Source organism: Giraffa tippelskirchi, chromosome 3 (assembly GCF_054371585.1).
Source record: "Giraffa tippelskirchi isolate mGirTip1 chromosome 3, T2T-mGirTip1v1.2.pri, whole genome shotgun sequence".
Classification (NCBI taxonomy): Eukaryota; Metazoa; Chordata; class Mammalia; order Artiodactyla; family Giraffidae; genus Giraffa; species Giraffa tippelskirchi.
In genome coordinates this window covers 166,377,361-166,405,290 of record NC_137277.1, presented here as the reverse complement: position 1 = coordinate 166,405,290, position 27,930 = coordinate 166,377,361, and positions in this window count along the sequence as shown.

Below are 27,930 nucleotides of genomic sequence, written 5' to 3'. Positions count from 1 at the left end.
TCCACCTTGTAAATATAACATTACATTTCATTGGTGATGGAATTATTTCAATTCGCCATGGTACTACTTTTCTGAAACTATCTGTGGACCCATGTAGGTCAAGGGGAAGGAAAATTAAGGGTCATCCTAAGTTTATATCATATAGTGTTTTCGTTTTCTATCCAGCTAAGTACATCCAGGTTCCCTGTTGGGCAAGCCTTTTTTTCCCCTTGTCTGTTATTTTCAGAAGAAAAGACTGCATATGACAGTCTCAGAATTTCACCAGCCTGAACACAGATGGTAAAGATTACAGCACGCTGTGTATTGACCTTTAGAGGCTGCCTTTCTTCTCAAGGTTCTTCTCTTTTGACAGTTAGACTGGCTTTCCCTCAATTAATTTCATTACCAAAACTCATTTTGCCTTTTATTTTTCCTTTGGTGAGTTTTACCTGAAATTGTCAACAAAGTTCAGTGATTTTCGAAGCAGTTCTCAGGCCAAACTATTACAAGTAGTTATCTTGCATCCTTCGGTATGATGGCATCAAGAGCCTGGAGATAATATAAGCATTATTTAAATGCTGACTTTCCTCTATCAACAGGTACATAAGCTAATGAATTTCAACTGGTTGCCTGAGAAGAGCAATGAATGGGAACCAGGAGAAAGAAGTCAGGGACAGCAAGTGGAAGGGGGGGTCCACCATAAATCAGAAGATAAGGGGCATTTATGAGCTGGTTATAAATTGTCAGTATAAGGCTACAAAGTGAGCCTGTGCTTTGATCATAAATACAGAAGAAAGAGAAGAAAATATGCACCGGGGTGACCAAACTCAATAGAGGATCCAACTGTACTGTTCATAGATCCAAAATTGACATTTAGTTCTTAAATGTAAGAGATAAGACTAGAAAATTTGAAAAGAGATTAGAGTACAAATATTTTCTTTATCACTGAGCTAAAGTAATAACACTATTAACCTGGAAAACTCACACAAGCACTATATTTTTACTATCATTAAAATGTAGCAGCAGGTACAATTTTACATCATAAAACTTGGGGGAGATATGAGAGTGTCTCCCTTTTTCATTATGGAGAAGCTATTTGGCAGATTCTTTTCTGATGGAAAGTTTAGACATATTAAGTTTTCAAGTGAAGAATCTGCTTCCAACTGTACTTCAAACAGTGATAAAATCACTATAATAATATCTTTGTACTATAAAACATGCTGAATGCGGCTTTTAGCCATTATCTGCATTGTTTTACTTTGCTCAAATAAATTAAAGCTCAGCCATTGATCTGTGATAAAAATTGCCATTTTAATATGCACTTAAAATTTGGTATAATTTTAGAAAGCAGTACAGTTAGACTTTTGATCTCAAATGAGCAGGTGATAAAAGTGCCATGTAAGATTTGCTTATATTTTACAATTTCATTAAAAGAGGATTAACTTTTCAGAGAAAATATGAGAAAAAAAACTAATTAAAATTGAGAGCCTCAATAAATTTACCTTAGCAGTGTCACATAACATTTTGCAAATGCAACAGAATTGTGGTAGCAAAGTGAATCATTCTAGGAAGTCTTACAACAAATATAGGAAAATCTATTCTTATACAAGTCAGAGCAATCAGTCTGATTTGTCAGGCACACAGGGAAACAGTGGAAGAGAAACAAGGAGTTGCCTCTATCAGTAGATGCTAAAATGACCAGGAGTGCCCATATTGCAAAGAAAAGTGAAAACATTCTTTAATTTCCTTTGACAGTTTTGCCCAAACCATAAATCAGACCTATTCCTTTCAATGTTTCTCAAAAAAGTAGGGCTGAAAACTAGCAGCTCAAGGCACAAGATATTTTAGAGATAGAAAGTTGAGAAATTTTAGGTTTGAACAGAATCTTAGAAACAAGATTATCTTGTTGAACATACTTCTACTAACAATGACAGTGACATGTTCAGCCAAAGACACAAAACTATTTGGCAGGATTTAAATTGGAACCCAGCCACATTGTTTTCCACATGTGTTCCTTTATGGGTTGCTTGCTGGAAGTTTCTGATGTACATGTTTGTTACCTGTCTAACCCCATTCCTCTCTTAATCTGTCCGTCTCTCCTTCTGTTCTCATTTTATTATTATTATTATTATTTTTTTTTTTTTTGGCTACCTGATGTGAAGAGCTGACTCATTTGAAAAGACCCTGATGCTGGGAAAGATTGAGGGCAGGAGAAGAAGGGGATGACAGAGGATGAGATGGTTGGATGGCATCACCGACTCAATGGACATGGGTTTGGGTAGACTCCGGGAGTCGGTGATGGACAGGGAGGCCTGACTTGCTGCGGTTCATGGGGTTGCAAAGAGTTGGACACAACTGAGCAACTGAACTGATTATTATTTTTACATCTGGAGACTCCAGATGTTTTTTACATCTATGACTCTAGAAAGTCTAATCCCACTCTTTGATTTGGGAGTAGAACCTGACTTGCCCAAGCCATTTTGTTTATTTCATCCTATCAGCCATGGTGATACATTCAGAGACAGACACATGTTTCAATTTGGGAAAATAAAATTCTAGGAGCTATGTGCTGGGGATTAAAGTAAAAATGTAGGAGGAACCTTCAAGACTCTCAGATGAGCACAACCAGAAGACAAGATTTCTTCCTGCTGCAAATAAAAAGGACTAACCAAGGATATCCTCTACTTGCTTGTTGCCATTTTGCCACCATAAAGGGAGTTGGCCTGAGTTCAAGGCCTGTACAGAAAAGAAGACAGAAGTGAGTGGAATGCACAGAAATTGAGTTAAGATCCTGACCAAACTGTAGCCAAAATCTCCTTAACCTCTAGATTTTCCATTTTATATAAACTAATTCACCTTTACTACATACCATTGTTTTGAGTTTTCTGCCTCCCAAGCATATTAATGTGAAGAGTTCTTTTTTCTCATCATGTTTCCTGACTTACAAAGCTATCTCTTGATCATAAAGGCCAGCTCCTATTTGACATGCTAGTTATACATTTAATTTTTTTTTGTTCTGAAGAATAATAACTTCCTACAGTGATTGTTAAAGATACCCTTTCAAGAGGTAGTTTTTCTCTTTCTATTTATATTAACTGAGTCTTAATTTTGTTGAAGAGAATGATAATAATAAATGAATCTAAGTTTGTATCTTTGAATAAAAGCAAAAAGGCCAGTAACCAAACACTCAAATATCTGGAGATGTATGACTGTGGTGGAATCATCTATTCTTCACTTTAAATCAGAGTTAAAAAGTAAATCAGGCAACTAGAATTAGTAAGAAGTGGGACTCTGGCACAGCAAGGAAATAAAAAAGTTCTTTCACATGGTTTTCTGTCTACTATATCACTTTTTTCTTGTCTGCTTCCTGACTTTCTAAGCTGCTTGCGATCTTATCAGTCACTCTATTGTTTGCAGCTATTGTATTATTCCTGATCTCAATCACTTGTCCTCTCCTTAGTCTATTAGAATCAGCTGAGGAGTTTGTGTGTGATTTTTTTAATAGTTTTGTTAGTCTTTTTTTGTTTTTGTTCTATTTTTATTTTTTTCATGATGGCGCCTGCCTTGTAGGCTTTTAGTTCCCTGACCAGGCCCTGATCAGTGAAAGCTCAGAGTCCTAACCACTGGACTGTCGGGGAATTCCGACCTGAGGAATTTTTTCACTGATGCTCAGGACAAAGGTCAGTTTTCATTTCAATCTCAAAGAAAGGCAATGCCACAGAATGCTCGGACTACCGCACAATTGCACTCATCTCACACGCTAGTAAAGTAATGCTCAAAATTTTCCAAGCCAGGCTTCAGCAATACATGAACCGTGAACTTCCAGATGTTCAAGCTGGTTTTAGAAAAGGCAGAGGAACCAGAGATCAACTTGCCAACATCTGATGGATCATTGAAAAATCAAGAGAGTTCTAGAAAAATATCTATTTCTGCTTTATTGACTCTGCCAAAGCCTTTGACTGTGTGGATCACAATAAACTGTGGAAAATTCTTACAGGGATGGGAATACCAGATCGTTGACCTGTCTCTTGAGAAACCTGTATGCAGGTCAGGAAGCAACAGTTAGAACTGGACATGGAACAACAGACTGGTTCCAAATAGGAAAAGGAGCATGTCAAGACTGTATATTGTCACCCTGCTTATTTAACTTATATGCAGAGTACATCATGAGAGACGCTGGGCTGGAGGAAGCACAAGCTGGAATCAAGATTGCCAGGAGAAATATCAGTAACCTCAGATATGCAGATGACACCACCCTTATGGCAGAAAGGGAAGAAGAACTAAAGAGCCTCTTGATGAAAGTGAAAGAGGAGAGTGAAAAAGTTGGCTTAAAGCTCAACATTCAGAAAACTAAGATCATGGCATCTGGTCCCATCACTTCATGGGAAATAAATGGGGAAACAGTGGAAACAGTGTCAGACTTTAATTTGGGGGGTTCAAAATCACTGCAGATGGCGATCGCAGCCATGAAATTAAAAGACGCTTACTCCTTGGAAGGAAGGTTATGACCAACCTAGATAGCTTATTTAAAGCAGAGGCATTACTTTGCCAACAAAGGTCCATCTAGTCAAGGCTATGGTTTTTCCAGTAGTCATGTATGGATGTGAGAGTTGGACGGTGAAGAAAGCTGAGTGCCAAAGAAATGATGCTTTTGAACTGTGGTGTTGGAGAAGACTCTTGAGAGTCCATTGGGCTGCAAGAAGATCCAACCAGTCCATCCTAAAGGAGATCAGTCCTGGGTGTTCATTGGAAGGACTGATGTCGAAGCTGAAACTCCAATACTTTGGCCACCTCATGCAAAGAGTTGACTCATTGGAAAAGACCCTGATGCTGGGAAGGATTGGGGGCAGGAGGAGAAGGGGACGACAGGGGATGAGATGGTTGGATGGCATCACCGACTCGATGGACATGGGTTTGAGTAGACTCCGGGAGTTGGTAATGGACAGGGAGGCCTGACGTGCTGCGGTTCATGGGGTCGCAAAGAGTCGGACAAGACTGAGAGACTGAACTGAACTGAACAGGACATTAACTCAGACCAATTAAATTGGAATTTTTGGAGGTAGGGCCCAGGTATCTGACTTCAACGTGTTGTCAAATTTGAAAGCCAGTGACCTGGATGATTTGTCCTTTCCAATTCTGTAAGGCCACGTGGAAAACATGGTCTGAAAGATGCACCAGAAAAGATCAGTGAGGGGGGGCAACATCTTCTCTAAGCCTGAGTTAAAGGGATCTTTCTGCTCCCTTTTGTGTGTCTCCTCTCACAATATGCAGATATCCAAAGAGCCAGTATTAGGTGCTGACCTGGGTAAAAGAAGCAATGACAAAGGCCACTGAAATCTACCTCTGGACCAGAACTGTCAGTAAAAAGCCTAGGAGGCCCTTCTGGCTGAGTAGATTCATTCCAGTCTCTCAGAGGTTGGAGGTTCTAGAGGCATTTGAACACAGAGTGCTATCTCGTAATAGATAATGTCCTTTTTCTTGCAGATTTCTCTATGCCTCTGTCCTCCAGGAATCTAGCATAGGAATTAGGATGAGCATATGGATATCTGGTCTTGATCATCTCATCACAACTGATCATGAGACCATTCCCACATCCCTTGTCCATGCTTGCTTCCCTTGTGGGTAACCCAGTCATGTTGTTCCTGAAGACACAAGGTTTCTGTGGTTACCATGTTGTTAACAGCATAGCTCTTCTCTTCCAATGTGCACATCATCTCTTCACACCAGGTTTGGTTTTCCAACATCTTTGTATGCATGTACCAATTTATTCTAATAGGAATAAGTATTATCATGCTTACTTTTATGCCTGCCTATTATTTTCTTTTTCCTTTTTGATAATAGTAAAATAAAGACCCCAGATTAATTTTCTATCCTTGTGTTTTTTTCTCCTAAAATTTTTACCCATGACCTAGGTTACTTTGACTTTTGCTGATCTGTCTTATAGTTATTTTCCATAATCACTAATAAGTTCTGCATATTAAAATTGTAGACTGTTCAACATTGCCGTCATGTTGAAATACATCTCTATATGTCAATATAGCCAGCTGAGTAAACATTAAAGCATAATTGAATTTTTCAGCAATGACATTTTAATTAAGAAATGTTCTTGGGCTTTTAAGAGTTCAATATATTTCTTTGTAAGAATTTGCCCCCTCAGAATTTGCTTGAAAAATATACTTTAGCCTACTACTGAAATCACTTATCACTGTTTTATCCCAGTTGTGTGGATAAAGCATATCAGTTAGAGTCAATGTAACCTTTATAATTTTGTTGGTCAATATTTAATACAAAACAGTAAGCACAAAAATGGAGGCCATGAAGTAAACCAATACAGCATACTTTACAAGATCATTTTAGTTACTTTAGCTGTCTAGATTTACATGTTCAACTTATATGTGTCAAACAGCAGGTGAATCTATTTTTAGCCTGAGGTAAAATAGCATCTTTTTCCTCTACTTACTCTCTTTGGGAGGAAAAAAAACACTGTGTGTTATTAAGATAATTAAATATGATATTATAATGAGCAGATATTGTAGTTACACTGAGTATGTTTTTAAAGAAATGAAACAAGTAGGTAAAATTCTCAGTCTTTAGTGGTTCTGATTTCCGTTTATGTTTTCCTTGGATTTCAAAGAAAGAAGTCCATGAGTCTTTTTCATGCCTACTGGATTCATTGCCACACTCTGAACTTATCCATGGCTTGATATACATAGTTTTCTTCATAGCTATTGGTTGCTTCTCATATCCCAGCCATTTTCTTTTTTTTGCTCATGAATCAATTAGTGTTCAAGGAGACATTGACAGAAAGAATCAATAAATCAATAATTACTTGTCAGGGACATATTCTGTATAACATCTTCTGTTTGGAGCTTTAGAAGATGACTATAATTAGATTTATAACGTATATTATCTTCCCAATGGAACTTATTATGTTGTAAGGACCGTATGTCAAGGTAAATTTTTAAAAGAGAAAAGATGCATGAAAGATTCAAACCTAGTTAAATAAAAGGAGAATATACTGCTTTCCAGGCCCTTTTCAGAAAGCCTGGAAGATATATATATACACGCATATACCCTTATGTATTATTCTTTACAGCACTGGACTTTCCTTTCACCACCAGACACATCCACAACTGGGCGTTGTTTCCACTTTGGTGCAGCCTCTTCATTCTTTCTGGAGCTATGTCTCTGCCCTTCACAAGTAGCATACTGGGCACCTACTGACCTGGAGAGTTCATCTTTCAGTGTCATATCTTTTTGCCTTTTTGCCTGGAATGCTAGGTCCATGAATCAAGATAAATTGAAAATGGTCAAATAGGAGATGGCGAGAGTGAACATCAACATTTTAGGAATCAGTGAACTAAAATGGACTGGAACGGGCAAATTTAATTCAGATGACCATTATATCTACTAGTGAGGGCAAGAATCCCTTAGAAGAAATGGAGTAGCCCTCAGGGTCAACAAAAGAGCCTGAAATGCAGTACTTCAGTGCAATCTCAGAAACAACAGAATGATCTCTGATCGTTTCCAAGGCAAACCATTCAATACTACAGTAATCCAAGTCTGTTCCCAAGACACTAATGCCAAAAAATCTGACATTGAATGGTTCTATGAAGACCTTCAAGAAGTTCTAGCACTAACACCATAAAAGGATGTCCTTTTCATCATAGGGGACTGGAATCTGAAAGTAGGGAGTCAAGAGATACTTGGAGAAACAGACACGTTTGGCCTTGAAGTACAAAATGAAGCGGAGCAAAAGCTAACAGGGTTCTGCCGAGAGAACACACTGGTCATAGCAAACACCATCTTCCAACAACACAAGATACGATTCTATACATGGACACCATCAGATGAACAATACTGAAATCAGATTGATTATGTTATTTGCAGCTGAAGATGGAGAAGCTCTATCCAGTCAGCAAAAACAAGACCAGGAGCTGACTTGGCTCAGATTGTGAACTCTTTATTGCAAAATTAAGATTTAAGTTGAAGAAAGTAGGTCTTCCCTTGTGGCTCAGATGGTAAACTGAAGAAAGTAGGGAAAACCACTAGACCATCAAGGTACGGCCTAAATCAAATCCCTTACAGTAGAAGTGACAAATAGATTCAAGGGATTAGATCTGATAGACAAAGTGCCTAAAGAACGATGGATGGAGGTTTGTGATATTTTACAGGAGACGGTGATCAAAACCATCCCCAACAAAAAGAAATACAAAAAGGCAAAATGGCTGTCTGAGGAGGCATTACAAATAGCTAAGACATGAACAGAAGTGAAAGGCAAAGGAGAAAAGGAAAGATATGTCCATCTGAATGCAGATTTCCAAAGAATAACAAGGAGAGATAAGAAAGTCTTCCTAAGTGATCAATGCAAAGAAATAGAGGAAAACAATAGAAAGGGAAACACTAGAGATCTCTTCAAAAAAATTAGATATATCAAGGGAACATTTCATGCAAAGATGGGCACAATAAAGGACAGAAACGATATGGCTTTAACAGAAGCAAAAGATATTAAGAAGTAAGAAGGAAAAGATACCAAGAAGAGGTGGCAAGAATACACAGAAGAACTATACAAAAAAAGATCTTAACGACCCAGATAACCACGATGCTGTGATCATTTACCTAGAGTCAGACATCTTGGAGTGCAAAGCAAAGTGAGCCTCAGGAAACATTGCTACAAACAAAGCTAGTGGAGGTGATAGAATTCCAACTGAACTATTTCAAATCCTAACAGATGATGCACAAATCTTTAAAGTGCTGCACTCAATTTGCCAACAAATATGGAAAACTGAGCAGTGGCCATAGGACTAGAAAAGATCAGTTTCATTCCAATCCCAAAAAGGGCAATGCAAAGAATGTTCAAACTACCACACAACTGCACTCAGTTCAAATGCTAGCAAAGTAATGCTCAAAATTCTCCAAGCCCATCTTTAACAATACATGAACCAAGAACTTCCAGATATTCAAACTGGATTTAGAAAAGTCAGAGGAACCAGAGATCAAATTGCCAACATCGTTGGATCACAGAAAAAGCAAGAGAATTCCAGAAAAGCATCTGCTTCATTGACTACTCTAAAGCCTTTGATTGTGTGGAACAAAACAAACTGTAGAAAATTCTTAAAGAGATGGGAATAGCAGAGCATGTTACCTGCTTCCTGAGAAATCTGTATGCAGGTCAAAAAGAAATAGTTAGAACCAGACATGGAACAACGGACTGGTTCAAAATTGGGAAAGAAGTATATCAAAGCTGTATATTGTCACCCTGTTTATTTAACTTATATGCAGTGTACATCATGTGAAATGCTGGGCTGGATAAAGCACAACCTGGAATTAAGATTACAGAGAGAAATATCAATAACCTCAGATATGCAAACGACATCACCTTTATGGCAGAAAGTGAAGAGGAACTGAAGAGCCACTTTCTAAAGATGAAAGAGGAGAGTGAAAAAGTTGGCTTAAAACTCAACATTCAAAAAATGAAGATTATGGCATCCTGTCCCATTACTTCATGGCAAATAAATGGGGAAACAATGGAAACAGTGACAGACTTTATTTTCTTGTGCTTCAAAATCACTGCAGATGGTGACTGCAGCCATGAAATTAAAAGATGTTTGCTCCTTACAGGAAAAGTCATGCAAACCTCACAGCTTATTAAAAAGCAGAGACATTACTTTGCAAACAAAGTTCTGTCTAGTCAAAGCTATGGTTTTTCCCATAGTCATGTATGGATATGAGAGTTGGACACTAAAGAAAGCTGAGCACTGAAGAATTGATGCTTTTGAACCGTGGTGTTGGAGAAGGCTCTTGAGAGTCCCTTGGATAGCAAGGAGATCCAGCCAGTCCATCCTCAAGGAAAGCAATCCTGAATATTTACTGTAAGGACTGATGCTGAAGCTGAAGCTCCAATACTTTGGTCACCTGATGCGAAGAGCCAACTCATTGGAAAAGACCCCGATGCTGGGAAAGACTAAAGACAGGAGGAGAAGGGGACAACAGAGGATGAGATGGTTGGATGGCATCACTGACTCAATGGGCATGAGTTTGAGCAAGATCCAGGAGATGGTGAAGTACGGGGAAACCTGACGTGCTGGAGTGCATGGGGTCACAAAAGTCAGGCACAACTGAGCAACTAGACAAGAACAACAAACTTTATATATGTGTATATATACCCTTATATATATACATATATATATATATATATATATATATATACACCCTGATATGTATGTATATATACCCTTATGTATGTGTGTATATATACCCTTATGTTGTATCTATTTATTATATAAAATTATTGTAGGTTGTGTAGTAGAAACCTGTTGCTTTGTTCCTGCAAGAACCTGAAACTTCTCTGGTATTTGTAGAATACTCACTGGCATCTCCAGCTTTCCCAGATCCCTGGTGTCTAGAACACAAATGAAAAATTTGCTTTCAGACTCTCCAATGTTTTTACCTTGAACTTTGAGTTGAAATGCAGTGACACATGAATGCAGGGACTGAAAAATACTCTTTTTGTGACCAGTAGTTTTATCAGCAGTATTAGTGATAGTTAGTGGTCACTATCTAGTGGTGACAGTGGCAGTGATGGTCTTAGTCACCATATGGGCATCCTTCTGGAGAAATGGTCATACCATTTTTAAGGAGGTTTTCTTATTTTGGGGTGTGTTCAGCATTTCTGGTGGCATTTGGTTCTGCCCATTTTTAAAACTATGTTCTCCTATTTCTTGTTAATTCAATCTACCCAATCTATTTATTTCTGGATTATGCTAGTCAGAGTCAGTCATTTGCAATTTTGGCCCTTAGTTGTTACAGATGTTAGAACTAGGAGTGGGCAGTAGGCAAGAAAGCAGAAGTCAAGGACTGGAAGAAATCTGGGACTGATTCTCTAGTTTGATAGAAACTAAAGGCACTGAATATCTAGTTTGTCAAGGATTGGGAAGAATAAGACTTTTGATTGCAAAATAGCTATTTAAGTTATTGCCTTGGTCATATGGGATGAAATTTATACAGAAGGTAAGCATCTGGAAAAAAAGAGTTCTAGCTCCCATATGAAAATGAGAGGAAAGGAATTTAAGGTCTGTGTATAGTAAATTGGATTCTTTTTGCTAACAGCAGTAGCAATATAAAGACTTCTTGTCTGAGTAAACCTTGGTTTAGTCTGATTCTGTTCAGTTCAGTCGTTCTGTCCTGTCTGATTCTTTGCTACCCCATGGACTGCAGCATGCCAGGCTTCCCTGTCCTTCACCAACTCCCAGAACCTACTCAAACTCATGTCCATCGCGTTGGTGATGCCATCCAACCATCTCATCCTCTATCGTCCCCTTCTCCTCCGGCCTTCAATCTTTCCCAGCATCAGGGTCTTTTCAAATGAGTCGGTTCTTCACATCAGGTGGCCAAAGTATTGGAGTTTCAGCTTCAGAATCAGTCCTTCCAGTGAATATTCAGGACTGCCTTCCTTTAGGATGGACTGGTTGGATCTCCTTGTAGTCCAAGGGACTCTTAAGAGCTTTCTCCAACACCACAGTTCAAAAACATCAATTCTTTGGCGCTCAGCTTTCTTTATAGTCCAACTCTCACATCCATACATGATTAACAGAAAAAACACAGCTTTGACTAGATGGACCTTTGTTGGTAAAGTAATGTCTCTGCTGATTCTGTTAGGTACTATAACAAATGATTATCACATATACACCATTTTGCCAAACAGGTATAAGCTACCACTCTGAAAGGGACACAACCAGACCTTCTGCTTCATGAAACATAGCCAGGAAATTGTATGTGTGTGTTAGTCACTCAGTTGTCTCTAACTCTCTGTGACCCCACGGATGGTATTCCATCAGGCTCCTCTCTCCTTGGGATTCTCCAGGCAAGAATACGGGATTAGGTAGCCAATTCCTTCTCCAGCATGCATGCTAAGTCACTTCAGTCATGTCCGACTCTTTGTGACCCCATGGACTGTAGCCCACCAGGCTCCTCTGTCCATGGGATTCTCCAGGCAAGAATACTGGAATGGGTTTTCATTTCCTTTTCCAGTGATCTTCCCAATCCTGGAATCTCCCTAGCCAGGAAATTAGAGGTATAGAAAAATACACCCATCAGCCATTGAAAAGGATCATTTTTGTTACTTTAATGGCTTCTTCAACTCCAGAGCATGCTTCCCATGGATCCACAATTCTCAGTATAAATAAGCTACAGATCTTATAACCTTCATATCCATTACCCTTGGAGATCTAGTTCTGAAGCTAACATGTGTTAAAATGCCTCAGTAATTTCACCCCAGAAGTTGTCTCAAATATCTCCAGATTAATAGTATGATATCAGTTGTAGATAACTTCTTTCTTAGACTTTTGAATTAAAACCTATGATCAGAATAACAGTCTTATAGTTTCTTATTTTATATCTCTAGTTTCTTACTATATTATTTCTTTTGTTGCTTCAACACATTAAATAGTTAAAGTGTCCATGTTATCTTTTTCCCTGTTTCATCTCTCTTATTTCTTATAAATCCTGACCTCCCTAATTGTCTTTTCCCAAAGACATGAAGCAATCTTTTCAATGGTTGGATTTGCTATCTGGAATCAGCTTTCCTCTGGAGCACAGTGGTAAAAAATCTGTCTGCCAATGCAGAAGATGCAAAAGATGTGGGTTTGATCACTGAGTTAGGAAGATCCCCTGGAGGAGGGCACAGCAACCCACTCCAGTATTCTTCCCTGGAGAATTCCACGGGCAGAGAAGCCTGGAGGGCTACAGTCAACAGGGTCACAAAGAGACAGACACAACTAAGCATAAGCACCAAAGTCCTGTAATAAGAATTTATAGCCATACATATAAGCCCAAATATAGCACACAGTAGTAATAGAACATTACCTGTTCCATTCAATAGAGGAATGAATATTGTTAATCCCAACATGTCTATATGTCTTAACTAGACCTATGGTTAAATTATTTTCTCCTATGACTATATAAAAGTGATTACATGATTCAACTTTTCCCAAAGTATTAGTCCACGTATAATGAGACCAATGAAATACAGATGATAATTTGTACCAGCCCTGGTACCATAAACCATATAAGGCTATTTTTCCTGAGAAATCATATGCCCTCTTGTGTTCATCTTGTCAAAATTAAGCTAGTGCTTTACATATGACCATCTAGCCCATTTTCAATGCAAACTGCCAGGTTGTTTGTATTTTATTAAGCTAAAACTAACCTTTCCTTTGTGCTTTCCTGGTGACTCAGATGGCAAAGAATCTGACTGCAATATGGAGACCTGGGTTTGATTGCTGGGTCGGGAAGATACCCTGGAGAAGAAACTACAACCCACTCCAGTATTCCTGCCGGTAGAATCCCATGGACTGAGGAGTCTGGTGGACTATCTAAAGTCAGCCAAACTGTTCCTTGGCTATTCTTTTGGGTAGGTGAGTCCGATTAAGAGAACTGGCAACAAAATGTGTTCTAAATGTTTCTTATGATACTGTGATGTTTCTCATACTTCTTGCTTCTCTCTACTATCTGATTTGCAGGTGCTTCAAGATACTTTTAAACCATTATTCTGAGTTGGTAGCCGGCTATTGAAACCCATTCAACTTAGCCCTTCTGGAAGCTGAAATTGTCCAGAAGATGAGTTTGAGAGTCATAACAAGATATTCATCTTAAGATGAAGCCATCTAACGACCATACAAGCATTTTACCCAGAAACCCAGGATTCTTAGAAAACTCACAAATAAATATACATTCTCTCTGGTAACACCTCCAGTCTGCTCAAGGGAAATTGTCCTCTTTGATATTTTTAGTTAGTCAGCTTACCGTAGGATAAAATAAAATAAGAGTCTCTGTTTCATAGACCATATGTGGATTTTTGCCTTTTTAAAACTACACTTTTCTGAGAGACAATCTATAAATGATGGAGCTTGTTTTTACGCAAGTAAACGTCAGTGAGTTCTAGCTAAATGTGTCTATGAGCCACTCTTTGGCAACCATGAATTTAGTGGTTCCTTTGTTCAGTGTTTTATGTGTCTTAAATGCATTCAGTCAGTTAATCCTCACAAGGACCCTTTTAAACTTGGTGCTCTTTTATGGATATTTTCCATATGAAGAAACAGGCAGAATACAGGTAAGTTACCTGCCCAAGTTTACTTATGAAGTGAGGGAGCCGTGAACGCAACCGAAGCACTTTGCCCCCTTTATTTATTTGCTTTTTAAATTGAAGAATAATAGTCACCCCTCAGTAGCCTAGGGGGGTTAGTTCCAGGAGCCCCCACTGCCACCACTTCCCACTACACCAATGACTCCAAAATCTGAGGATGCACAAATCCTTTATATAAAATGATGTAAGTGAGTAAATGAAAGTTGCTCAGTCATGCCCAACTTTGACCCCATGGACTATACAGTTCATGAAATTCTCCAGGCCAGAATACTAGAGTGGGTAGCCTTTCCCTTCTCCAGAGGATCTTCCCAACCCAGGGATCGAACCCTGATCTCCCATATTGCAGGTAGATTCTTTACCAGCTGAGCCACAAGGGAAGCCCATAAAATGATGTACTATTTACGATGTCACCTGCACACATCTTCCCATACACTTTAGATCACTTCTAGATTACTTATAATACCTAATACGATATAAGTGTAAATGCTATTAAATAACCACCAGTGCATGGTAAATTCAAGTTTTGCTTTCAGGAATTTCATGTACTTTTTAAAAATTAGTTTCAACCTGTTCTTGGTTGAATCTGTGGATGCAGAAGACCGCTCACATACACAAAAAGCAGATATATACCAAGTGCACAGCTTGACAGTTTTCCACAAACTGAACCCACATGTGTAAGTAACCCTCAGAGAAATGTTATGTTATCAGTACCATCAAAGTACCCCTGGTGCTCCCTTTAAGTCCCTGTTCTTTGCTACTTATGCTATCATGATATACCTTCTACCCATATATTACATTGGTTCTGTTGGGCTCCTTAAATATATAGGTAAGTATAGTATGGATATGCTCTTTTATAAAATAATTCTTAGATTTAGTCTTAGATTTTGTCTATTTAGAAAATTATTGGAGTATAGTTTATTTACAATATTTGCTAGCACCTACTGTATTAGTAAAATGAATTAGTCATGCGTATACACATATATCCCCTCCCTTTTGGACTTCTGATTCAGGTCACTGCTGTGCATGAAGTTTAATTCCCTCTGCTGCACAGTATGTTCTCATTAGTTGTCTATTTCATACATAGTATTAATAGCGTCTCTGTGTGCATAGTGTGTGCTCCTTTCTGTTTGGCTTTTTTGTTGTTGTGCAGCATGTTTATGAGATTCATTTATATTTTCCATGTAGGGGTGCATTCTTCATGTTCATTGATGTGTAACTCCATTGTATGAATATATGAGAATTTCCTCATCCTTTCTACTACTGATAAACACTTGAGCAGTTTCCATTCTGGGTCTACTAAACATATGGGCTCTTGTCTTCTTCATATACACTTAGGAATGGAACCGATGCGCCATAGGATCTGTGTATCTGCATCTATAGAAGGCACTGTCAAATGGCTTCCAGAGAAGATAACCACTAACATTTTCATGAATAGTGTACAGTGTTCTGGTGGCTCCATGCTGTTGTCAACACGATGTTGAATGTCTTTTTTACTTTGGCTACTCTGGTGTGTGTAGTTTTGTCACATTGTGGTTTTAATAAGTATTTCCCTGATGAGTAATAACTATGAGCAGATTTTCATATGTTCATCAGTCACTTTATATCCTCTACTTTTCACAGTCTGTTCAATTTTTTTTTGTTTTAGTTTTTTTTTGTTTTTTTTTTCATGTTGGGCAGTCTGTCTTTTTCTTGCTAATTTGTTGGAATGGTTTTTCTTTATTCTGGATATGACTCATTGGAAAGTCTAAGTATTGAGAATAACTTCTATTATTTTTTGAGTTGTATTTTTACTCTCATAATTCCTTTGATGAACACAAGTTCTTCATTTTAAAAAAAATCATCTTTAGTTTCCTTGTTTATAGTTGGGTACTTCTGTGTCCTGTTTATGAAATCTTTGCCAATGTCAAGGTCACAAGGATGTCCTCTTGTTGTTCTCTAAAAGCTTTATTGTTTTTTTCTTTTACGTTTAGATCTGCAGTCCATCTGGAACTGTGTTTTGTGTATGAATTGAAGCAGAGGCCAAGGAACACATTTTAAGTCCATATGGATAACAACTTGACCCAGCATTGTTTATTGAAAAGATCAGCTTCTCTATTGTACTCTAGTACCCTTTAGGTATAAATCAGATGTTGGTATGTGTGGACTGATATCTGGACTCTATTCTGCACCATTAGTCAACTTCTCTTTCCTTGAACCAATATGGAACTGTCTTATTGACTGTACCTTGATTATGCCTTGATATATCTTGCTGTAAATCTCCCAGCTTTGTAGTTTCATATTGCCTTGGCTATCCTCAGCCTTTTTCATTTCCATGTGAATTTTAAAAGGAGTTTACAATATTTTTTTAAGATTGTATTTAATTTATATAGTAATTTGGAAAGAATTAAATTCTTTACAATATTGCTTTTCAATCCATGAATATACCATATATTCTAAGTCTTAAAATTCGTACAACAATCCTTTGAGTTTTTAGTGCCAGTGTTTTGAATACATTTGTTTCTAGGAACAAATTCTCTGTTGAATCCTGATTTATATGAGATCATAGATACAGACTTCAGGGAATCCATATACTCCCTTCTTCACCCTTTCCTTCCTTACACAAATATTTTGTAAGTCTTTCCATTTACCAATTATAGTAGTAGTGCTTGGAGATACGATACTGAGCAAAATCAGGCATTATCCCTGCTGTTACAGAAGTATTGGGTTGGCCAAAAAGTTCGTTTGGCCACCCCAATATAATATCTTTACTAATGTAGCTAAAAGTATGTTTTAAAGCAAGAAGGGGTATTTCATAATTACTCGAGGTAAAAAAGGACATTTTGAATATAGCATAAGCCTAATGTGAATATGGGGCTTCCCTGATAGCTCAGTTGGTAAAGAATCCTGCCTGCAATGCAGGAAACCCTGATTCAATTCCTGGGTTGGAAAGATCTGCTGGAGAAGCAATAGACTACCCACTCCAGTGTTCTTGGGCTTCCATTGTAGCTCAGCTGGTAAAGAATCTGCCTGTAATGAGGGAGACTTGGGTTTGATTCTTGGGTTGGGAAGATCCCCTGGAGAAGGGAAAGGCTACCCACTTCAGTATTCTGGCCTGGAGAATTCCATGGACTGTATAGTTCATGGGGTGGCAAAGAGTCGGACATGACTGAGCCACTTTCACTTTCAATGTGAATATATCCAATGCAAAACTTCAAAATACATATATGGAACTTACAGAACCACAAAGTAGAGGAATCTGCAAAAATGGTGAAAAACTTACCATGCCATTTTCACTTGCTCACAGAACAGGAAGCTATAAAGTGAGTACGAATATTGAAGATCTCAATAATTAACAAGGATCAGAAAATTTTAATTGACTTAATTCTTGTGTGTATGGAAGAAATCTTCTTTTGATGAGCACATAAAATATTTGTAAAATTTAACCATATACTTAGGCATAAATAAAGCTTTTTCTTTTTTTTTAATTTGAGATAATTCACTGAGAATTTGGGGAGTTAGCTAGAACTAAATAATTAGAAATTCCCAATGGCCTGAGAATTAAATAAAACATTAAATAATAAATTAAATACTAATACAAGATTAAATACTATTTGTACCCAAAGTTAATATATACTTACAAAAAAATAACATATCTGTTTCTAACTATATTATTTTATCAGTGGCACATCTCCTGGTTTTCATAAATTTGTCTGATTTTGCCTCCTATGTCTCTTTGCATGTAGAAAAAGTGTTCCAGTGGATTTTCAAGAAAGGGAAAAGATCTAGCAACCAGAGCTATGATTTCTTCTTTCATCCAGAAATATCTGTGAAAAGCAAAAATAAAAATCATCCTCATTGTATTTAAACCCCCATGGTTAAAGGACCACCTTTAAAACTTGTCCATTCTTTTCAATGAAGATTACCAATATAAATTTAAGTTACAAAATGTTTTGTGTTTTTTTTTAGTTAACAGATTTACCTTAAGGTAATCAAACACATTCTAAGAAGTCAGAACATTATAAGCATTATCATAAAAATCCATTTAAAATGTATCAAAAGATGACTTAATTTTAAATTGTTTTTACTCAGTAGACATCAGTCACTTTCATCAATTCCTATCTGTTGAAAAACCTCAGGAAATTAAATTAGCAATTAACCACTTTCTGTTTTGCATTAACAAGGGCTACTGAATGACTAGAATGTCCTCACTAATATACACTTTCTTTTTCTTTAAACACAGATCAAAACTCACCTCTGGCCACTCCTAACTAATGACCACCTCCCTTCATCACACATACGCTCACACCTAGCTTGGGTCATGCTGTGTCCTCTGAACATTTAAGCTTGTTTATGTGTTTCTTTTCTAGTGCATTTATGTTGTTTTCACATGTGTTGATTCTCTTAATGCTCAGTTGTAAATTAGGTACTTATGAAAGTTCCGTTCACTTTTTAAATACCCCAAGGCTGTATTTAATACACCAAAGTAGCCACATACTGAATAGCTCCCTAGCGATTTTAAGCAGTTAATGCAGCATCAGAAGTAGCCTAATTTATTATTAGGGAGTAGTTTAGGCACAGAAGAAATGGATTATGTCAGGATTTTTCATGACTATAAATCAAAATTTCAAAGTGACTTTAATTTTTTGTATGTTCTCTCAAATTGCACGATGATTTATCTTTATGCTGGTCCATCAGGGTTTCTCTACAGTGGCACTGAAGACATTTCGGACATACCTTGTGTGGGAGCGTGCTGTTTTATGCATGACAATATGTCTAGCAGCATCCCTGGTCTCCCTCACTAGATGCCTGGAGCACCCCCTCCCTAGCTGTGACAACCAAAAATGTCTCCAAATGTTGCCACATGAGGGGTAAAACTGACTCCCGCTGAGAACCACTGGCCTATACTTTAGAGCTCTTTCTTAAGGAAACTCACAATTAACTTTTTTACAGGAAAATTCTCATTGAAGATCAATGCCATTAGCATTAATTAAGTCAAATCTTGGCACTTAGAAGTTACCTGCTAAAAAGTCTTGAAATCATTCAAGGACACAGATTTATAACTCACATACTTATTGGTTTAAAAACATTAACACGGTCAAAGCAGCAAATTCAGGCTAATCCAAAATCTCTTAGACATTGCTCTGATGCAGCTTAGAGACAGATGCAGAAAGCTTGACAGTGTGCATAAGATAACTGAGATAAAAGAATTGTCTATTCTTCTTGTCTTCTGGAGAGTACTCTCTGACCTCCGCAGGTAAAGACAACTCAGCCTATTGTCAAATGATGTTTTACAGGAGGGTTTAAATTTTAACTCTACTGAAGATATTTTAAAATGTTACCACAGCCTTATCTAACTCAGTGAAACTAAGCCAAGTCGTGTGGGGCCACCCAAGACGGACGGGTCATGGTGGAGAGATCTGACAAAATGTGGTCCACTGGAGAAGGGAATGGCAAACCACTTCAGCATTCTTGCTTTGAGAAACCCGCAAACAGTGTGAAAAGGCAAAAAGATAGGACATTGAAAGATGAACTCTCCAAGTCAGTAGGTGCCCACTATGCTACTAGAGATCAGTGGAGAAGTCACTATGGAAAGAATGAAGGGAGGGAGCCAAAGCAAAAACAACACACAGTCGTGGATGGGACTGGTGATAGAAGCAAGGTCCGATGCTGTAAAGAGCAATATTGCATAGGAACCTGAAATGTTAGGTCCCTGAATCAAGGCAAATTGGAAGTGGTCAAAGAGGAGATGGCAAGAGTGAACGTCAACATTTTAGGAATCAGCAAACTAAAATGGACTGGAATGGGTGAATTTAACTCAGATGGCCATTATATCTACTACCGTGGGCAGGAATCCCTTAGAAGAAATGGAGAAGTCACCATAGTCAACAAAAGAGTCTGAATGCAGATCTTGGAAGCAATCTCAAAATGACAGAATGATCTCTGTTAGTTTCCAAGGCAAACCATTCAATATCACGGTAATCCAAGTCTATGCCCTGACCAGTAATGCTGAAGAACCTGAAGTTGAATGGTTCTATGAAGACCTAAAAGACCTTTTAGAACTAACATCCAAAAAAGATATCCCTTTCATTATAGGGGACTGGAATGCAAAAGTAGGAAATCAAGAAACCCATGGAGTAACAGGCAAATTTGGCCTTGGAGTACAGAATGAAGCAGGGCAAAGGCTAATAGAGTTTTGCCAAGAGAACGCACTGGTCATAGCAAACACCCTCTTCCAACAACACAAGAGAAGACTCTACACATGGACATCACCAGATAGTCAACACCGAAATCAGATTGATTATATTTTTTGAAGCCAAAGATGGAGAAGCTCTTTGCAGTCAGCAAAAAACAAGACCGGGAGCTGACTGTGGATCAGATCATGAATTTCTTATTGCCAAATTCAGACTTAAATTGAAGAAAGTGGAGAAAGCCATGAGACCATTCAGGTATGACTTAAATCAAATCCTTTATGATTATACAGTGGAAGCGAAAAATAGATTTAAGGGACTAGATCTGATAGACAGAGTGCTGGATGAACTATGGATGGAGGTTCGTGACATTGTACAGGAGACAAGGATCAAGACCATCCCAAAGAAAAAGAAATGCAAAAAGGCAAAATGGCTCTCTGAGGAGGCATTACTAACAGCTGTGAAAAGAAGAGAAGCAAAAAGCAAAGGGGAAAAGGAAAGATATAAGCATCTTAATGTAGAGTTCCAAAGAATAGCAAGGAGAGAAGAGAAAGCCTTCCTCAGTGATCAATGCAAAGAAATAGAGGAAAACAAGAGAAAAGGAAAGACTAGAAATCTCTTAAAGAAAAGGAAAGATACCAAGGGAACACTTCATGCAAGGATGGGCTCAATAAAGGACAGAAATGGTAGGGACCAACAGAAGCAGAAGATACTAAGAAGAGGTGGCAAGAATACACAGAAGAACTGCACAAAAAAGATCTTCACGACCCAGATAATCATGAAGGTGTGATCACTCACACTCACCTAGAGCCAGATATCCTGGAGTGTGAAGTCAAGTGGGCCTTAGAAAGCATCACTACGAACAAAGCTAGTGGAGGTGATGGAATTCCAGTTGAGCTATTTCAAATCCTGAAAGATGATGCTGTGAAAGTGCTGCACTCAATATGCCAGCAAATATGGAAAACTCAGCAGTGGCCACAGGACTGGAAAAGGTCAGTTTTCATTCCAACCGCAAAGAAAGGCAATGCCAAAGAATGCTCAAACTACCGCACAATTGCACTCATCTCACACGCTAGTAAAGTAATGCTGAAAATTTTCCAAGCCAGGCTTCAGCAATAAGTGAACCGTGAACTTCCAGATGTTCAAGCTGGTTTTAGAAAAGGTGGAGAAACGAGAGATCAAGTTGCCAACATCCACTGGATCATCGAAAAATCAAGAGAGTTCCAGAAAAACATCAATTTCACCTTTATTGACTATGCCAAAGCCTTTGACTGTATGGATCACAATAAACTGTGGAAAATTCTTACAAAGATAGGCATACCAGATTATATAACCTGTCTCTTGAGAAACCTGTATGCAGGTCAGGAAGCAACAGTTAGAACTGGACATGGAACAACAGACTGGTTCCAAATAGGCAAAGGAGTATGTCAAGACTGTATATTGTCACCCTGCTTATTTAACTTATATGCAGAGTACATCATGAGAAATGCTGGGCTGGAAGAAACACAAGCTGCAATCAAGATTGGCGAAGGAAATATCAATAACCTCAAATATGCAGATGACACCACCCTTATGGCAAAAAGCGAAGAAGAACTAAAGAGCCTCTTGATGAAAGTGAAAGAGGAGAGTGAAAAAGTTGGCTTGAAGCTCAACGTTCAGAAAACTAAGATCATGGCATATGGTCCCATCACTACATGGGAAATAGATGGGAAACAGTGGAAACAGTGTCAGACTTTATTTTTGGGAGCTCCAAAATCATTGCAGATGGCGATCGCAGCCATGAAATTAAAAGACGCTTACTCCTTGGAAGGAAAGTTATGACCAACCTAGATAGCATATTTAAAAGCAGAGACATTACTTTGCAACAAAGTTCAGTCTAGTCGAGGCTATTTTTTTTCCTTTAGTCATGTATGGATGTGAGAGTTGGATGGTGAAGAAACCTGAGCGCCGAAGAATTGATGCTTTTGAACTGTGATGTTGGAGAAGACTCTTGAGAGTCCCTTGGACTGCAAGGAGATCCAACCAGTCCATCCTAAAAGAGATCAATCCTGGGTGTTCATTGTAAGGACTGATGTTGAAGCTTTAACTCCTATATTTTGGCCACCTCATGTGAAGAGTTGACTCATTGGAAAAGACCCGAATGCTGGGAAGGATTGGGGGCAGGAGGAGAAGGGGCTGACAGAGGATGAGATGGCTGGATGGCATCACCGACTCGATGGACATGGGTTTGGGTAGACTCCAGGAGGTGGTGATGGACAGGGAGGCCTGGCATGCTGCGATTCATGGGGTCGCAAAGAGTGGGCCACAACTGAGCGACTGAACTGAACTGAACCCCTTGGAAGGAAAGTTATGACTGACCTAGACAGCATATGAAAAAGCAGAGACATTACTTTGCCAACAAAGGTCTCTCTAGTTAAGGCTATGGTTTTTCCAGTAGTCATGTATGAATGTGGGAGTTGGACTATAAAGAAAGATGAGTGCAGAAGAATTGATGCTTTTGAATCGTGGTGTTGGAGAAGACTCTTGAGAGTCCCTTGATCTGCAAGGAGATCCAACCAGTCCATCCTAAAGAAGGTCAGTCCTGAGTGTCCATTGTAAGGACTAATGTTGAAGCTGAGACTCCAATACTTTGGATACTTTATGGGAAGAGCTGACTCTTTTGAAAAGACCCTGATGCTCTTTAAGATTGAGGGCAGGAGGAGAAGGGGATGAGAGAGGATCAGATGGTTGGATGACGTCACCAACTCAATGGACATGAATTTTGGTGAACTCTGGGAGTTGGTGATGGACAGGGAGGCCTGGCATGCTGCAGTTCATGGGGTCGCAAAGAGTCGGACATGACTGAGTGACTGAACTGAACTGAACTGCATCAAGAATTTCTCGAGTAACCCCTGTCATTAATGACTCCCTCCTTGTCTCTTATTGGATGCCCACATTGTGTAACTAAGGGAAATGTATTTTTCTCTTCTTAGAACTCTCTTTAAATGTTTTCACTTATTAGATATTTATTTGTGCTATTTGAATACTTGTTGCAATTCCCTTTAGTACTTCTTGTGTTAATTTGCCAAACATTGATGGAATGTTTCCTATGTAATATGGTAACTCCCACTGTCACACTAAGTACATTGTCATGAGAGTACTTAGTTAATAAGATAAAGTCATAATTTTCATGGGATATGCTTCTATATGGGCATTGAAAACTAAAGAAGCTCAAAGAGTAAATATGAAAAGCATGTTCTACATTTTAAAGAATTGTCACATACAATAGGACAACAATGATGGATAGAAGTCAATTAAAGCTATAATCCAAAATAACATTTTTCCATGATCAGTTCATTATGTTATTGGAGTATTTAGTCAGTACTTCATTAAAATGTCCTTATTTTATCAATTCAACTTTCCTGATGTTTGTCAATCTTTTTTTCTAGGAAGTAATTTAGTAGGATTGTTATAATACACAAAATATATTTAACAAAGCTATTTTCATATCCTCTTCATTATGAAAGATTTTGGGGGTATGACCAGGAAGAGAGTGAACAGTATTTCAGGAATGTTGTTTTCATAGGGACTTTAGGAAAATAATGAGAATTCAGTTTTCCACTTCCTTGGAGACCGTTATTTAGCATTGTCACTCCTGTTCTCCTTGACCTACTGAGGCAAGTTTGCACGTATCTCCACTTAAGAGGGCTCAGAAAAAAAGCTTTATGATTGTGTTCTTATCTAGAGCACCTAAGCCTCCACCATCTTTACTGCCTGCATCAGCTCAGCCAAGAGCTCACCACTAACATATACCACAGCTCTAATTTCGGTCTCTCTTCATCCTTCCTCCCACAGTCCTTAGCACCAGATCTCCATCTACCCTGCTCTTAATACCTCCTTTCTCAATCACTATTTTCTTATTATTTCTGCTTTTCACTCTTAAGTTTCTTATACATGAGGCTTATGCAGACATGGGTCACTGAATGACTGAGTCATTCATGGGTCATTTAATTGATCTGCTTCAATTCAACTCTATTTCTCACAGTTTATAGAACACTCTACCTGACTGAGTTCTGAAAACACCATGAAGGATAGAGACAGCTGGTGCTTGCTGACAGCCTCCAAAATAACTCCAACATGGAGACTGAATGACAGTTTATCTTCTAGACTCAGCAGATGGAGACTTGAAGAGAGGGATGTTCATGGCCTGACACCCTTCCACGAGATGGGGAGACTGGAGAATAATAGGGAGCAGGAAGCCAATTTAACTCCTTAACAAATCTATCATTGCCATCTACTTAGAACTGTGCTTCTTACATTGCATTATGACACTCTTGACCCATCCTTGTAAATATCATCTTGTTCTACATATTTCAGCCTTCTGAACCAAGAGACGTAAGTCAAGCAAGCAAATTATCCTTCAGCCTATGATGTCCCCTTAAGACTCTCAATTTCCAAGTAAGACCAAGGAATTCACTTTTAGACATTCCTGGAGAGTATTATATGGCTTCCCCTTCCTGTTAGATCCATTTCTTCACCCATTAGAGTAGGTATCCAGATGTGCCTGTCACATACGGATGGGGACAATTTGTAACCAAGAGAGAAAAAGAGGAATAAAGCACAGAACACAGTTCCCCTATTAATTTGCACATATGCAGGCCTTGTCCAGATACCTTAAAAGTAATAGTTTCCCTTCCTGAAATCTCCAGGGCTATTGTGGTTGACCATGAGGTCAGAGGAAAGGCTAATTGCAAGAGCAGCTGTCATCGACCCAAAAAGTTAGCTGAAGAATCAAGTACAAAGGCCAACTGATTCTCAAAACATTTCTCCAGGCACTCATAGGCATCTTGCCACTCAGTGTTAAAGAGATTAGGGATGGGTGAACTACAAATATACTTAGGTACATTTTCCCTTCTTACATTTAACAAAACGGACAGTCAGTGTGGATTTTCACATCGTTTTAGAGACAACTAATAGTATTAATATGTACTAGAAAGTTGCATGTAATTCAATACCTCCCACACAAAAAATCAATTTTAAACTATCTGGCTGCCAAATCTATCTACCTAAACTATTTGAGTTGCCAAATCAAAGACTGGCAACTCAATCCTTTTGGTTGTAGTGAGATAGCCAAGAATCTCTTTTATTTGAACATGACCTTAGTATTGAACATCTATAACTATGTTAGAGCTGTATTTATTCTCTGAATTATTATTTATCTGTAAATAAATGCCACACACACTTTTTTAAATCAGGGAGGGAGGAATTGTCAGCTCTAAAATATGAATTCCTCATTAAAATTATAAATCTAAAAATTATATCAGAAACATAGGAAAAGATTATGATGAGGAAGAATTAAAATAGATGATATTTGTAGCTATGAAAACATATGTTAATTTGGACAATGGTGAAAAAATATATTTGGTGTTGTTAGGGTTCAGGAATGCTGAGACTTATATCTGAATTTTCTTTAATATGATAGAGATATCACAATTTATTTAAGAAAATTTAAATTGTAACTTTCAGAAATGTGGGAGTTTGAATTTAGCTCCCATGTGTAAAGACCATCAAAAAAATGGAGAGAGATAATAGATTAAAACACACTTTCTTTTTTCAGCTCAGTTCAAAAAATGCATAACATAATTATTTGCCATGAAACAGCATTCATAAAGGTTACATCTGGTTCTAAGCACAGCTGTAGTTACCCTATTCACACTGGTATGTGTGTGCACGATATATGGACAGTAATGTACACATATGTTGAAATTTGGCTATTTTCATGTGTGTTCCACTATGAATAAGGTAGTATGCCTCTTAAGGCTGATAAACTCCCTCCAACAATCAGAAATAAGGCCCTTGAGAAGAGTGGGAATTACATTCCTGCTTAGTCACTAAGTCATGTCTGACTCTTTGCGACCCCACGGACTATAGCCCACCAGTCTCCTCTGTTCATGGGGATTCTCCAGGCAAGAATACTGGAGTGGGTAGTCAATCCCTCCTCCAGGGAATCTTCCCAATCCAGGGACTGAACCCATGTGTCACACCTTGTAGATTCTTTAATATCTGAGCCACCAGGGAAGCCCATGGAAGTTATCCAGTTGGCACGTCTGGTCTGAAAGTACATTTCTCAAAACAGCCTAGACTTTCACACAGACCACTCTGATCTTTATGGCATCACATTTCCAGAGGGTAGAGGGAATGGTTTTTTTTTCTACAATGGGCTACTCTCCTCCTCCTCAGCACAAAAATGGAATTTTACCTTAATAGTGTTAACCAATGTCAGCCCTTTGCTAATCAGTGAATTAAAACCAGGCATCCATTCCTACAACATCTGGCTTAAAAAGAATGTTATAATTGAGGAAAGATGGAGGGACAAAATCTCATAGAGTCAGTCAATTATTGTTAAAAAAATATATAAATAATAATATCTGCTATTGGCTCAGTGGTAAAGAATCCACCTGCCAATGCAAGAACCACAGGAGATGAGAGTTTCATCCCTGGGTCAGGGAGATTCCCTAGAGGAGGAAATGGCAACCAACTCCAGTGTTATTGCTGGAAAATCCCATGGACAGAGGAGCCTGGTGGACTGTCTATGGGGCTGTAAAGAGTAGGACACGACTGAGCAACTGAGTACACATGCAATGCACACTTGCTCTGGTATCCCTAATATGATTTTTCCTCTATTCCCTTCAGATTTGTGACCCTTTGGGTTCTTCTTCCAGTGTTCAACACTCCTTCATACCTCTGCTGTGGTCTGAGTCCAATTGGTCTTCACATTTTTTTATTTGAGGAAGTTAGGTAAGATTTTTCAACATTGGAAAAGCAACTAGCTTAAGAATAGTGGTGCCAGAAGTATGTTTCTGCTTTTTAATATGCTGTCTAGGTTGGTTATAACCTTTCTTCCAGGGAGCATGTGTCTTTTAATTTCATGGCTGCAGTCACCATCTGTAGTGATTTTGGAGCCCAAGAAAATAAAGTCTGTCACTGTTTCCATTGTTTCCCCATCTATTTCCCATGAAGTAATGGGATTGGATGCCATGATCTTAGTTTTCTGAATGTTGAGCTTTAAGCCAACTTTTTCACTCTCCTCTTTCACTTTCATCAAGAGGCTCTTTAGTTCTTCTTTGCTTTCTGCCATAAGGGTGGTGTCATCTGCATATCAGACGTTATTGACATTTCTCCCAGCAATCTTGATTCCAGCTTGTGCTTCATTTAGTCCGGCATTTCACATGATGTACTCTGCATATAAGTTAAATAAGCAAAATGACAATATATAGCCTTGACATACCTTCTTTCCCGATTCCCTTGTGGTTCAGCTGGTAAAGAATTCACCTGCAATGCTGGAGATCTGGGTTTGATCCCTGGGTTGGGAAGATCCCCTGGAGAAGGGGAAGGATTCCTGCTCCAGTATTCTGGCCTGAAGAATTCCATGAATTGTATAGTCAATGGGGTCGCAAAGAGGCAGACACAACTGAGCAACTTTCAATTTCACTTGTGATAAAACAACATTAAACATTAAATTGATAGATCACACATGAATATCAAGAAAATCTGCAAAGAACTGGTCTCTCAAGAAACATCAAGATTACCACTTGTCACCAGAGAGAGGATGGAGACCCAGATATTCCCAGGACACCATCTTGTGGTCTGTGTACCACGTCT